The 12,292-nt window shown below is 43.2% G+C and overlaps 1 pseudogene; it reads left to right on the top strand.

The window, feature by feature from the left end:
* The first annotated feature begins 3,533 nt into the window (after window positions 1-3,533).
* Window positions 3,534-4,322, top strand: LOC100603247 (annotated as a pseudogene).
* The last annotated feature ends 7,970 nt before the right edge of the window (window positions 4,323-12,292 follow it).

Below are 12,292 nucleotides of genomic sequence, written 5' to 3'. Positions count from 1 at the left end.
TGGGTTCTTAGCCTCACTGTTCTCAGCCCATCCCAAGATTGCAGCCACCAGCCTTCCCAGCAGGAGTCTGGGCCCAGGCAGGAAGAGCCAGGGTCTGGTATGGGTACCCCATGGTGTCTTAGAGCGGGCCATGGTGGCAGCTGGTCAGCCTACCACCCCTGGCCCCAGGTACTGATGTGTTCTGGTGTGCAGATCTACACATCCCGGGGGTTTCCCCTCTGCCAGGTTGGAGCAATGGGTCAGCAGGAGAGGCATATCCCTGCCTGGACTTCCCCAGACCTGGCTTCCTGACCTCTAGGAGGTTACAACTGACGTAAATGGAGAGGAAGGAAGCTGGCATTGATTGAACGCACACTCCTCTCTAAGACTCATTTGATTTTTGCTGATATATCCTAGTGCCTAAGACACTGGCATGTGTGCAGTGCTCAAAAACAGAGAAGGAATGAATGCATGGAGAAACTCTTTGAGGTCGATTTATTTCTTCCATTTTACAGATTAGAAATTAAGGGTTAAGGAGGCTAAACAACCTGCTGGAGGTCTAAAATCAGTAAATGACAGAAATGAGATTTAAATGCAGGTCAGAACTCCAAAGCTTTTGCCCTTTCTATGTCACAAATCTAAAGACATGGCTTAAGCACACTGGCTGCTGGGCCGGCGTTTGGCCAGTGATGCCAGTACTGACCCACCAAGTGTCCAATCACCACCAAGTCGGAGCTGCTCCCGGGAATGGTTTCCTGGTTGACCCTGGATGTCCAAGGAGGAGAGGGATTCTGAGCCCAGTAAGAGACTTGTGATTTGGATTTTCACTGGTTCTGCTCTTCATGGACCATGTCTCAGTCCAAGGAAAAGAGAGGACTAAAGAGATATATTCATGAAAATCCTCTAATTCAACTGACTCAATTAGGACTTTCCAATTGCTCAAATTGAAAATCTCAACCCAAAATGAGCTAAAACTATTTAATCTTATTTCATGTAATGGAAAAGTCCAAGCCTGGGTAACAGAACTTGACCCCATCTCTACTTAAACAAAAAATAAAAATTATCTGGGCATGGCAGCATGCGCCTATAGTCCCAGCTACTCAGGAGGCTGAGGCAGGAGGATCGCTTGAGCCCAGGAGGTTGATGTTGCAGTGAGCCGTGATTGCGCCACCTCACTCCAGCCTGGGTGACAGAACGAGACCCTGTCTCAAAAAAAAAAAAAAGAAAAGAAAAGAGGAAATTCCAGAGCTAATCAGACTCCAGGTGAGTTGATTCCAGGGCTCCCCAAGGACCCAGGCTCTTGCCATCTCTTATTGTTTCATCCTCAATGTTGGCAGCTGCAGATGTGATATCTAGAGGAAGTTATTGGGACTGGGCTAGACTATTCATCTGGGGTGCAATGGATGTTGAGGATCAACTATGATGTCACCACATCATCAGTGCATAAGCAGCCCTGCTTTAGGACCTCACTGGGAAACATTCCAGGAAGAAACTGTCCATCCTACATTGCCACAGACCACTGCCCAGCCCAGGCAGCCCGAGGGGTCCAGCATATCAGTCACACCAGTGGTGGCAGTACCGGTTATACCAGCAGAACTAACTGGGTGCTGGTGGTGCTTGATCCCAGAGGAAGCTGCAGTGTACCTTCACAAGGCTCGGTACTCAGCCAAGGTCCCAACAGCAGCCATCACTGAAGGAGGCTGCACCTGGACAGCAGCAGTAGGAGGAAGAGTGGTGGTTGGCACATGACACCCAGGACTTGTTTGTTAACACATCTGAGACGCCCCTGGGGAACTGCAGAAATAATTGAAGTTCCTGCAGGTGGCTGGCACCCAAGCATAACAGATGGGGCAAGGTGAGCTAGCGAAGCTTGGCTCTTCTTGCTAAAGAAACTCTGTCAGCCCCAGACACTGGTTATGTGTACAATGCCTGAGAGAGCTGGGTGAGACAGCCCCCAGCATAAGGCGCCCGCCAGCTCTCCCCTCCCTGGGTGGGAGTTATCACAGCTTGGACACAAATCCAGGGGAAACCTGGACCAAACTCTTCTCTTTGAGTGTGCCAATGGTCACATAATGTTAATGCTGGTTGTTCCTGCGTGGTGTGATTAGATTACTTTTTTTCTTTTTCTTTTCCTTCCCTTTTCTCCTCATTGATTTTTCCCCTTTCCTCCCCTCCCCTTCTTTTCTTTCTTTCTTTCTTTCTTTTTTTTTTTTTTGGTAATTTTCTGTACTACTAAATTAAAAAAAATGTTTTATTAAACTTTTCTGAATAGATGCTACATCTCATGGTTCAAAACTAAAAAAATACATTTAGAAAGTAATCAATGAATCAGAAGCCACATGTAGGGCTTGTGAATGAAACAAACAAGCAAACAAACAGTGAAGAATCTTCTTTATATCTCTATCTGCCCAGTTTCCCTTCAGCCCTCCTCTTTTCCATTATATCCTTTGGCTTATCCTATAATAACATGTGTACACTTGCAGAGTTTCTTTATGCATATACAAACAGGTGAAAATATATTTTTGTTTTCTCCCCCTTTTTTGCACATATATACTGCTGTATACCTTACCTTTTTCACCTAACAACACACCTTGGAGATTTTTATCAGTACAAAAAAATCCTCATTTTCTTGTATAGCTGCCCTTTGTGATAGGGCATGATACTACCACAATTTTTAAAAATCATCTCCTAGGCCAGGTGCGGTGGCTCACGCTTGTAATCCCAGCACTTTGGGAGGCCGAGGCAGGCGGATCACGAGGTCAGGAGATCAAGACCATGGTGAAACCCCGTCTCTACTAAAAATACAAAAAAAATTAGCCAGGCGTGGTGGTGGGCGCCTGTAGTCCCAGCTACTCGGAGAGGCTGAGGCAGGAGAATGGCGTGAACCCGGGAGGCGGAGCTTGCAGTGAGCCGAGATTGCACCACTGCACTCCAGCCTGGGCGACAGAGCAAGACTCTGTCTCAAAAAAAAAAAATCGTCTCCTATTGATGGGCCTTGAGTTTGTTTTCAAACTTTTGCTAATCCAAATGATGTTGCACCAAAAAAACTTGTGCATACGTTATTTTGCATATGTGTAAGTATTCCTGTAGGATAAACTCCCAAAAGTGTAAATGCTAAGTCAAAGGGCGTACGTGGTTGTGATGTTTACTGATTTGGCAAATTGCCCTCTATAAGCGTTGCACTAATTTATACCACCACCAGGAGTATCTAAGAGTGTTTTTCCCCACAGCTTTGCCAACAGAGAGTGTTATCAAATTTTTTTGGAATTTTGTCAATCTGATAGGTGAAGGTTATCTCTGTGTGGTTTTAAAATCATCCTTATTGGGCTATGATTTTAATACAACAGAATGGACTCATTTTAGTTGTATAGTTCAAAGAGTGTTGAATCAATCAAGGTATAGAACATTTCCATCACCCCAGAAGATTGACTTGTGCCCCTGCCCAATCAACACCCTTCCCATCCTGTCTGGAGAAACCACTACTGTGATTTTTATCACTATAAATTAGTTTTGCTTTTGGCTCTCTCAGCTCTTTTGGCTCTCTGAGCAGCACCATGGCAGTTGGCAAGAATAAGCACCTTAAGAAAGGTGGCAAACGGGGGGCCAGGAAGAAAGTGGTTGATCCATTTTCTAAGAAAGATTGGTATGACGTGAAAGCACCTGCTATGTTCACAAGAAATATTGGAGAGACGCTAGTCACCAGGACTGAAGGAACCCAAATGTATCAGATGGCCTCAAGGTCATGTGTTTGAAGTGAGTCTTGCTGATTTGCAGAATGATGATGTTGTCTTTAGAAAATTCAAGCTGATTACTGAAGATGTTCAGGGCAAAAACTGCCTGACTAACTTCCATGGCATGGATCTGACCCGTGACAAAATGTGCTCCATGGTCAAAAAATGGCAGACAATGATTGAAGCTCATGTCGATGTCAAAACACCGATGGTTACTTGCTTCGTCTGTTCTGTGTTGGTTTTACTAAGAAACACAACAATCAGATATGGAAGACCTCTTATGCTCAGCATCAACAGGTCCACCAAATCCGGAAGAAGATTTTGGAACTCATGACCTGAGAGGCGCAGACAAATGACCTGAAAGAAGTGGTCAATAAATTGATTCCAGACAGCATTGGAAAAGACATATAAAAGCCTTGCCAATCTATTTATCCTCACCATGATGTCTTCATTAGCAAAGTAAAAATGCTGAAGAAGCCCAAGTCTGAATTGGGAAAACTCATGGAGCTTCATGGTGAAGGTAGCAGTTCTGGAAAAGCCACTGGGGACGAGACAGGTGCTAAAGTTGGACGAGCTGATGGATATGACCCACCAGTCCTTGAATCTGTTTGAAGTTAGGACTTACAATAGTGGCAAATAAAAAAGTCTTATTTGTGAAAGAAAATTAGTTTTGCCTGTTTCAGAATTCACAGAAATGGAATCAGATAATGTGTGCTCTTTTCTGACCAGCTTCTTTTGCTCAGCATGTTTTTGAGATTCACCCATGATGTTGCATTCCTTTTTATTGCAGAGTAGTATTCCACTGAATATTCAAATATGCCACACCTTTCGGGTTTTTCATTCATATGTTGATGTTCATTTTTTTCCTATAAACTTTATAATCAGCTTGTCTGGTTAAAAAAATGGTGTTTGTAATAGACTACATCCCCTTTATCAAGTAAATTATGGAGAACTGAAGTTTTTATTATGTTGAGTCTTCCTCGCCAAAAACTTGGTATATTTATTCCCCTTGTTCCAGCCTTCCTTTGTATTCCTCAGTGTGTTTCAAAGCTTTACCCAATTCTGGTTATAGTCATTCCTAATTGTTAGCAGGTGGTAGGTTTGGCTTTTTTCCCCAATTTTCCTTGCTTAAATTTAGAAAAAAAAATGAATATGTGTTCTTTTATTTTTTATTTTATTTTATTTTATTTTTTGAGATGGAGTCTTGCTCTGTCTCTCAGGCTGGAGTGCAGTGACATGATCTCAGCTCACTGCAACCTCCGCCTCCTGGGTTCAGGTGACTCTTCTGCCTCAGCCTCCCAAGTAGCTGGGACTGCAGGAGCACACCACCATGCCCAGATAATTTTTGTATTTTTACAAAAATACAAATTTGATGGATATATAATTTCCAGCTTGGGACTATTATGGATAAAGCAGTTATGAACAATCATATACACATATTTTTGTGTTTATATGCTTTCATGTGTCTTCAGTAATTTCCAAGAAATGAAATTTCTGAGTAATATGATAAATGTATGTTTAACTTGATAAGAAGCTAGCCATCTGCTTTCCAAAGTGGTTGTACAATTTTATCCTCCCATCAGCAAAGTACAAAACTTCGGTAGTCACATATCCTTATCAATACTTGATATTGTTATTATTTTATATTTTGGTCATTGTAGAAGGTATGTGGTGGTATCTAATCATAGATTTAATTTGCATTTCCCTGATGATTAATGATGTTGAACATATTTTCAAGTACTTATTGGCTATTCCTAATCTTTTGTTTGTTTGTTTGTTTTCTTTATGAGATGAGGTCTCTCTTTCAGGCTGGAGTGCAGAGACTGGTGCAATCATAGCTCACTGCAGCCTCGAACTTCTGGGCTCAAATGATCCTCCCACCTCGGCCTCCCAGCTAGCTAGAACTACACGTGACTGTCACCATGGCTGACTAATTTTTTAATTTTTTGTAGAGACAGGGTCTTGCCACATTGCCCAGGCTGGTCTCGGACTCCTGGCCTCAAGTGATTCTCCCATCTTAACCTCCCAAAGTGCTGGGGTTACAGACGTGAGCCACTGCACCTAGCTCTCTTCCTAATCTTTTGCGGAGTGTCTTTTCAAATCTCTTCCCCATTTTGTATTGAGTTATTTGTCTTTTTAATACTGGGTTATTGGAATTCCTTATATAACTCTAACTGGTTTTAATTTGCCTTCTTTTGTGATGTATGACGTTGCGCATCTTTTCACATGCCTAAGAGCCGTTTGTATTTTCCTTCCTGTGAACTGTCTATTCATATCCTTTGCCTCTATTTCTATTGAGTTGTTAGTCTTTGTCTTACTGATTTCTAGAAAGTCTTTATACATTAGAAAGGTTAACCCTTTGTCTGAGATAGGAATTGCAAGTATTTTCCCCAGTTGCTTGTTCACCTTTGACTTAGCTTATTGATGTTCTTTGCCATGCAGAGGTTTTAATTTTTATGTATTTGAACTTATCAATCTTCTGTGGCTCCTGAACTTTTGAGTCATAGTTCCAAGCGTCTTCCTTACTCCAAGATTCAAAGAGATTCTATCATGCTTTATTCTATCATGTCTTCTCTTATGTCTTAGCCCAGATTACCTAGAAAACAGATTTTTTTTTTTCTTTTTTTGAGACAGAGTCTTGCTCTGTCACCTAGGCTGGAGTGCAGTGGTGTGATCTCAGCTCACTGCAACCTCCGCCTCCCGGGTTCAAGCGATTCTCCTGCCTCAGCCTCCTGAGTAGCTGGGATTGCAGGTGCATGACACCACACCAAGCTAGTTTTTTGTATTTTTGGTAGAGATGGGGTTTCACATGTTGGCCAGGCTGGTCTCTAACTCCTGAGCTCAGGTGATCCACCCACCTCGACCTCCCAAAGTGCTGAGATTACATGTGTGAGCCACCACGCCCAGCCGGAGAACAGATCTTAAAGCAAAGCAATAGAGAGATGAAATTACAGTGAAGCAAGAGAGAGTAAAAGGGGATGAAGAAGGGGAGGCAGGAAGGCACATGCAAGGCGGCTGGCCGGGCTTCACAAGAAACAGGAGGATGCTTCCAAAGAGTTCTTTGGCCACAAGGGGAGGGAAGGAGGGGCATTATCCATTGTTTCCTTCTATCTCTTTTCTACCATTGGTCCGAGCTTGTCCTGAGGCTGTTACTGCTCTGCCCTTCAGGTATGAGTGTGTTTCCCAGTTCCATTTACTGACAAGTTCCTCTTCTCCATTGATTTGAAAGGTCTCTTTTGTTATACACAACATTTCTATTTTTAAATTTTCTGTTTAAAATTTTCTTTTCTATTCCATTGGTCTTTCTCTTCAAGCTGTTTTATTTATTTATTTATTTATTTATTGAAACGGAGTCTTTCTCTGTTGCCCAGGCTGGAGTGAAGTGGCATGATCTCGGCACACTGCAACCTCTGCCTCCTGGATTCAAGCAGTTCTCCTGCCTCAGCCTCCTGAGTAGCTGGGACTACAAGTTTCTGCCACCACGCCCAGCTAATTTTTGTATTTTGGGTAGAGATGAGGTTTCACTATGTTGGCCAGGCTGGTCTTGAACTCCTGACCTCAAGTGATCCACCTGTCTTGGCCTTCCAAAGTGCTGGGAATACAGGCATGAGCCACTGTGCCAGACCCCAAGCTGTTTTAATTATTGAAATTTTGGAATATGTTTTAGTATCTGGTAGGCCTCTTTCCTCGTCTTCTTTATCAGTATTTTCCTAGGTATTCTTATTCATTTTTTCATAAACTTTAGAAACAGTTTGTATGGTTAAAAAAAATGGTGTTTTTAATAGACTGCATCACCTTTATAAATTAAATTATGGAGAACCGAAGTTTTTATTATGTTGAGTCTTCCTCTCCAAAAACATGGTATATTTATTCCCTTTATTCCAGCCTTCCTTTGTGTTCCTCAGTTGTTTTAAGGCATTTTAAGGCTTTACCTGATTCCTGTTATAGTCATTCTTCATTGTTAGCAGGTGGTAGGATTGACTTTTTCTCCCAATTTTCTTTGCTTGAATTTAGAAAAATAATTGAATCTGTATACTTTTAAATTAAAACAATAAATAATTAATTTTTAAATGGTAAAATAGAGGGGAAAAAGGATAGTTTTTTAAAAAAATCAAGAGCATACTATGTACCTCATAAATAAGTACAATTATTATATGTCAATTAAAAAATAAGATTAAATAAATTTAGAAATAAATAAAAACTATAAAGCAAGAACAAACACCAAAACCAAAGTTTTGTGTGTGTGTGTTTTTTGTTTGTTTGTTTGTTTGTTTGTTTTAGAGATGGGGTCCTCCTAAATTGCCCAGGCTGGTCTCATACTCCTGGGCTTGGGTGATCCATCCTGTCTCAGCCTCCCAAAGTGCTGAGATTATAGGCGTGAGCTACCATGCCCGGCCCAAAACCAACATTGTACTTTCTCCAGTCTGGCAAGGCTGAGTTCTGGTAGCCTGAAAATGCTGATGCAGCCATTGACTAGGTTTGGCCCAGGAGCTCTGGGGGGCCCTGAGAGCTCACAATCTGGCAGGGGAGGGTGGAAAAGATGAGAGGTTGTTGATTCTGCTCAGCTAATGTGGGAGTCCACATTAGTCCGAGGCTATTCCCAGGGCCACAGAATCTACTTTACCCGCTGCCCTCATCTTTGGTAAAATGCCTCTCCCAACTGAAGAATAAACACACTTGCTTTCTCACTTACTCTTTATTTTTAATGTTTTTTTTTTTTTTTTTTTTTTTTTTTTTTTTTTTTTTTTTTTGTAGAGAAGTGGGTCTCATTTTGCTGCCCAGGATGGTCTCAAACTCCTGACCTCGACTTCCCAAAGTGTTGGGATTACAGGCATGAGTCACTGCACTCGGTCACTCTCTCCCTGTAAGAACCTCCTTGCTCAACTAAATTTCTTTCTTTTGATGCCAGGAAGTCACAGGCTGGGAACTGGCATCAGACTTGCTCTGGAATCTATTTTTATTACCTATGTATCACTGTGTGAGTCAATGACTTTGCCTGCTAAGCATCAATCAGAAAGAAACCGCTTTTCCCAGCCAGAGTTCTGGGTGGTGATCTGGGGGACGAAGGCAAGGAGAGGAAAACTTGGAAGGTTTTCTAGGTGTTAGTTCTGCCCTGGGGTCACACAGCAAGTTGCCTTCCTTTCCATGTGTCCTCTGTCTGTGTCTTCTCTTCTCGAGCCTGTCTGCTCCTTTAGCAGAAGACATCTGGCTGAATGTCACGTCAAGTGTTTCATTCAATGCATTTAAGAAATGAGATCAAAGTTTCTTTCTATAATTGGCTTACACATATTGTTGAGTCAGCTTTGCTTTTCCCTGTCTTTCCCCCTGTTTTATTTTTTAATTTTTTTTTTGAGCTAGGGTCTTCCTCTGTCACCCAGGCTGGAGCGCAGTGGCTCAATCACAGCTCATTACAGACTCGACCTCTTGGGCTCAAGAGATCCTCCCGCCTTGGCCTCCCAAATGTGCTGGGATTACAGTTGTGAGCCACTGTCCAGGCCTCCTCTGTTTTATTTATTCAAGTATTTCAAAGGTATTTCAGGGAATATTTGCACCTTATGACTTTGTTCTTCAGAGAAAGTTGAAGAGTCTTATCTGGGAAAGATGAGGCAGGAATCCAGGAGGGAGGGAGAGATGAGGTTCTGGGTGCCTCTGGAGCTGGCTTTGGCCAGTTTTTTAGAAGAATGTAATTCTTGACCCCTCTCTTCAACCCAATGCCTGTCCCCGTCTCACCAGCACATTTACTGGAGGGACAATCTAATCCCAATGGCCAAGCCATTCTGTGCAAAACTCTTAAACTCTTCCCAGCACCAGTCTTATTTTATTACCTTTTTCTTTTCTTTTTTTTTTTTTTTAAACTCACACCAAAAGCCACATTCAAAGCACCAGTCTTCTTAGCTCACCTTTTCTCTCTTTCTCCTTTCTCTTGGGGTTGGAGAGGCTTCATGGATGGGAAGGACTGAAGTGAGTTAGCTAACTAGAGATTTATTTGGTTTTGAGGGACCTTGTTCCACCTATTTTGGTTCAGAGTCTAGTCAAATAACTTTATTAAAGAAGATAAGCTTGTTGTGTTCCACCTTAGGATACCAAACCAACATGCCTGTCTCTTCAAATGTTCCTCAAATGAGGTAGTGCTTCAGTTAGGTTGCCCGTGGCTGCAGGCAATGAAAAATACAGCTCTGCTCACTTAAACGACAAAGACAGCTATTGTCCTGTGAAGCAGTCAAGGTGCTTGGCTCCCTAAATCACTGACATGAGGCAGATTGACTAACAGGAGAGAAGACATATGAATTTGTTTAACATGTATACACAGGAAGCTTCAGAATGAAGATCCAATCCCCTAGTGGGGTGCAGAAGCTTATGCACCACCTTGAGGTTGCAGAGAGAATGTGGGCTCAGAGCATGGCCCCAGACAGGTTTCAGTGGCAACTCAGGTTGTGGGAGCGAGAAAGGAAGCGGTTTGACTAGCAAAGGCAGTCCTGTTGTGTAGATGAGACCTCACGGGGAGCAACCCTCAGAAAGAGCAGATGGCGGGTGCTTCTTTTCAGACCTGCAGGTGTCAGAATCTCAGTTAATCTTTCTAGACAAGGGAAGGGCTGGCTGCATTAATGCAGAGTCTCTACAGATCTACAGGTGCAAATTTCTCCCGCAAAAGACAACCTTGCAGGCCACTTCAGAATATGTCAAACAAATCTGTTTTGGGGTAAAGTATTAATATTTTGATTTCCTTCACCTGCATACTCAAGTCCTGAGGGGAGGTGGATGGCAGGATGGACACCACATAGGCCTCTGGCTCTCCTTTCTCTGTCAGCCTCTCCCTCAGCCTCCTCTGGGCACACGCTTCATCTTCAGGGCTGGTGCAAGATGGCAGCCCCAGTTCAGCCTCAGTGAGAAGGAGAATGTTCACAGGAAAAAAGTGCAAGTGGAAAATAAAATCCTAAGGCCCTCAACCAAATAAGCGGACCCCATTTTGGCCAAGGGGATCCCAGATAAACCTTAAAAACAGTGCCCAGCTGTGACAGGACAGGAGGTCAGACAAGCCTCATTACACTCCCTCCCTTTTGTGGTTTAGACGAAACAACTGACCAGCATTAATGATAAAATAGAGATTACGAGACAGATAGAAGAGGCTCTTTTTGGCAATAAGATGCCATATTATACATAGGACCTAAGACCATGCCAGGTAAGGGTTAAGCGTGCACAGTTTATTAAAGAATAAACTATGTTCTCAGATGTGAGGGTGATCTGGCTGTGACACCTGTCACCCCATGGATCGCCAGGGTTGATTCAGCTGATCCGGCTGGCTAGGTGGGTATCCCCTTCCTCCCTCTCTCTCCAAGTACGTCCCTCCCAAAGCTGCGCACTCAAAGAGGATGACCATCCCCGATGGAGGAGGACCCCGCTTTGGTCAAGGGTGTATAAGCAGCCATGCTCCCCTGCTAGAACCTCCAAACAAGCTCTCAAGAATAAGCTATGTTCTGTCACAAGGTTTTTCTTTTTTTTCTAGCAGCTGAACAAGCAATGGCCTCAAGATAAGCAAGATGAAAACAATCATAGCTCCCCGCCAGATGCTAACTGACCCTCTTCCTCCAGCCATAACTACAGCTTTGACTGGACAAGAAACTGACGGCTGTGACTTTCTCTTGATAAGAGACCACTGACCATGAGCTGGTTCTAGCTGGTTTACAGAGCCTGTGCACTTGAGTGCCCCCATATCTCTGCTTCACCTTTTGATATATAGGGCCCAACTGTAATACATTTGCGTGTTAAGTCTCTGCCTCTAAAGGAACATGGGTCATATGTAACATGCATGTTTATTCAACATGCATGTTTATTCAGTATGCACGTGTTCATGAACCACCTTCATGAATATTCATAGCTCCTCCTATCATCTATTGAATATGTATACTTGGCCAACCCATTCAACATAAATCCCTATTTCACCCTCCCCTCTTGAAGTGCCTACTTTCAGGGTCTGCTGGAGGCTATAGTTCCCAGCCTGTGGGATGGCCAGCCTACAGGTTGTAACCCCTATTATAAGAAATAAAGTCTCCTTTTCTAAATGTATAAATCTCAGGATTTTTTTCAGTTGATAAAATTGAGGCTAACTTCCTAAGAGCCATGCACCTCATTGGCTTGTATGAGCATGACAACTGAACTAAATTGGAGTTCTGTCAGGAGTGGGGAAGGCAAAATGCGTGTTGGGTAGGCGACCAGCAATGTCCACCAGAGATGGGCTCAAGATCCTTCTCATTCTTGATTGCCCTTGTGAAAATAAGTAGTTCAAAATCTAAGCTGTTGGAACTCTAAATTATTTTGAGCCTTAAAGGAATCTGGCTGGGCGCGGTGGCTGTGATCCCAGCACTTTGGGAGGCTGAGGCAGGGAGATCACTTGTGACAGGAGTTCGAGACTAGCCCAGCTAACATAGCGAAACCCCATCTCTACTAAAAATACAAAAAATTAGCTAAGCATGCTGGCACATGGCTGTAATCCCAGCTACTCGGGAGGCTGAGGCATGAACTGCTTGAACCCAGGAGGCAGAGGTTGCAGCAAGCAAGATTGAGCCACTGCACTCCAGTCTGGG

The sequence above is a fragment of the Nomascus leucogenys genome, chromosome 5 (genome assembly GCF_006542625.1).
Source record: "Nomascus leucogenys isolate Asia chromosome 5, Asia_NLE_v1, whole genome shotgun sequence".
Taxonomy (NCBI): Eukaryota; Metazoa; Chordata; class Mammalia; order Primates; family Hylobatidae; genus Nomascus; species Nomascus leucogenys.
This window is presented reverse-complemented; position numbering and strand designations above follow the sequence as displayed.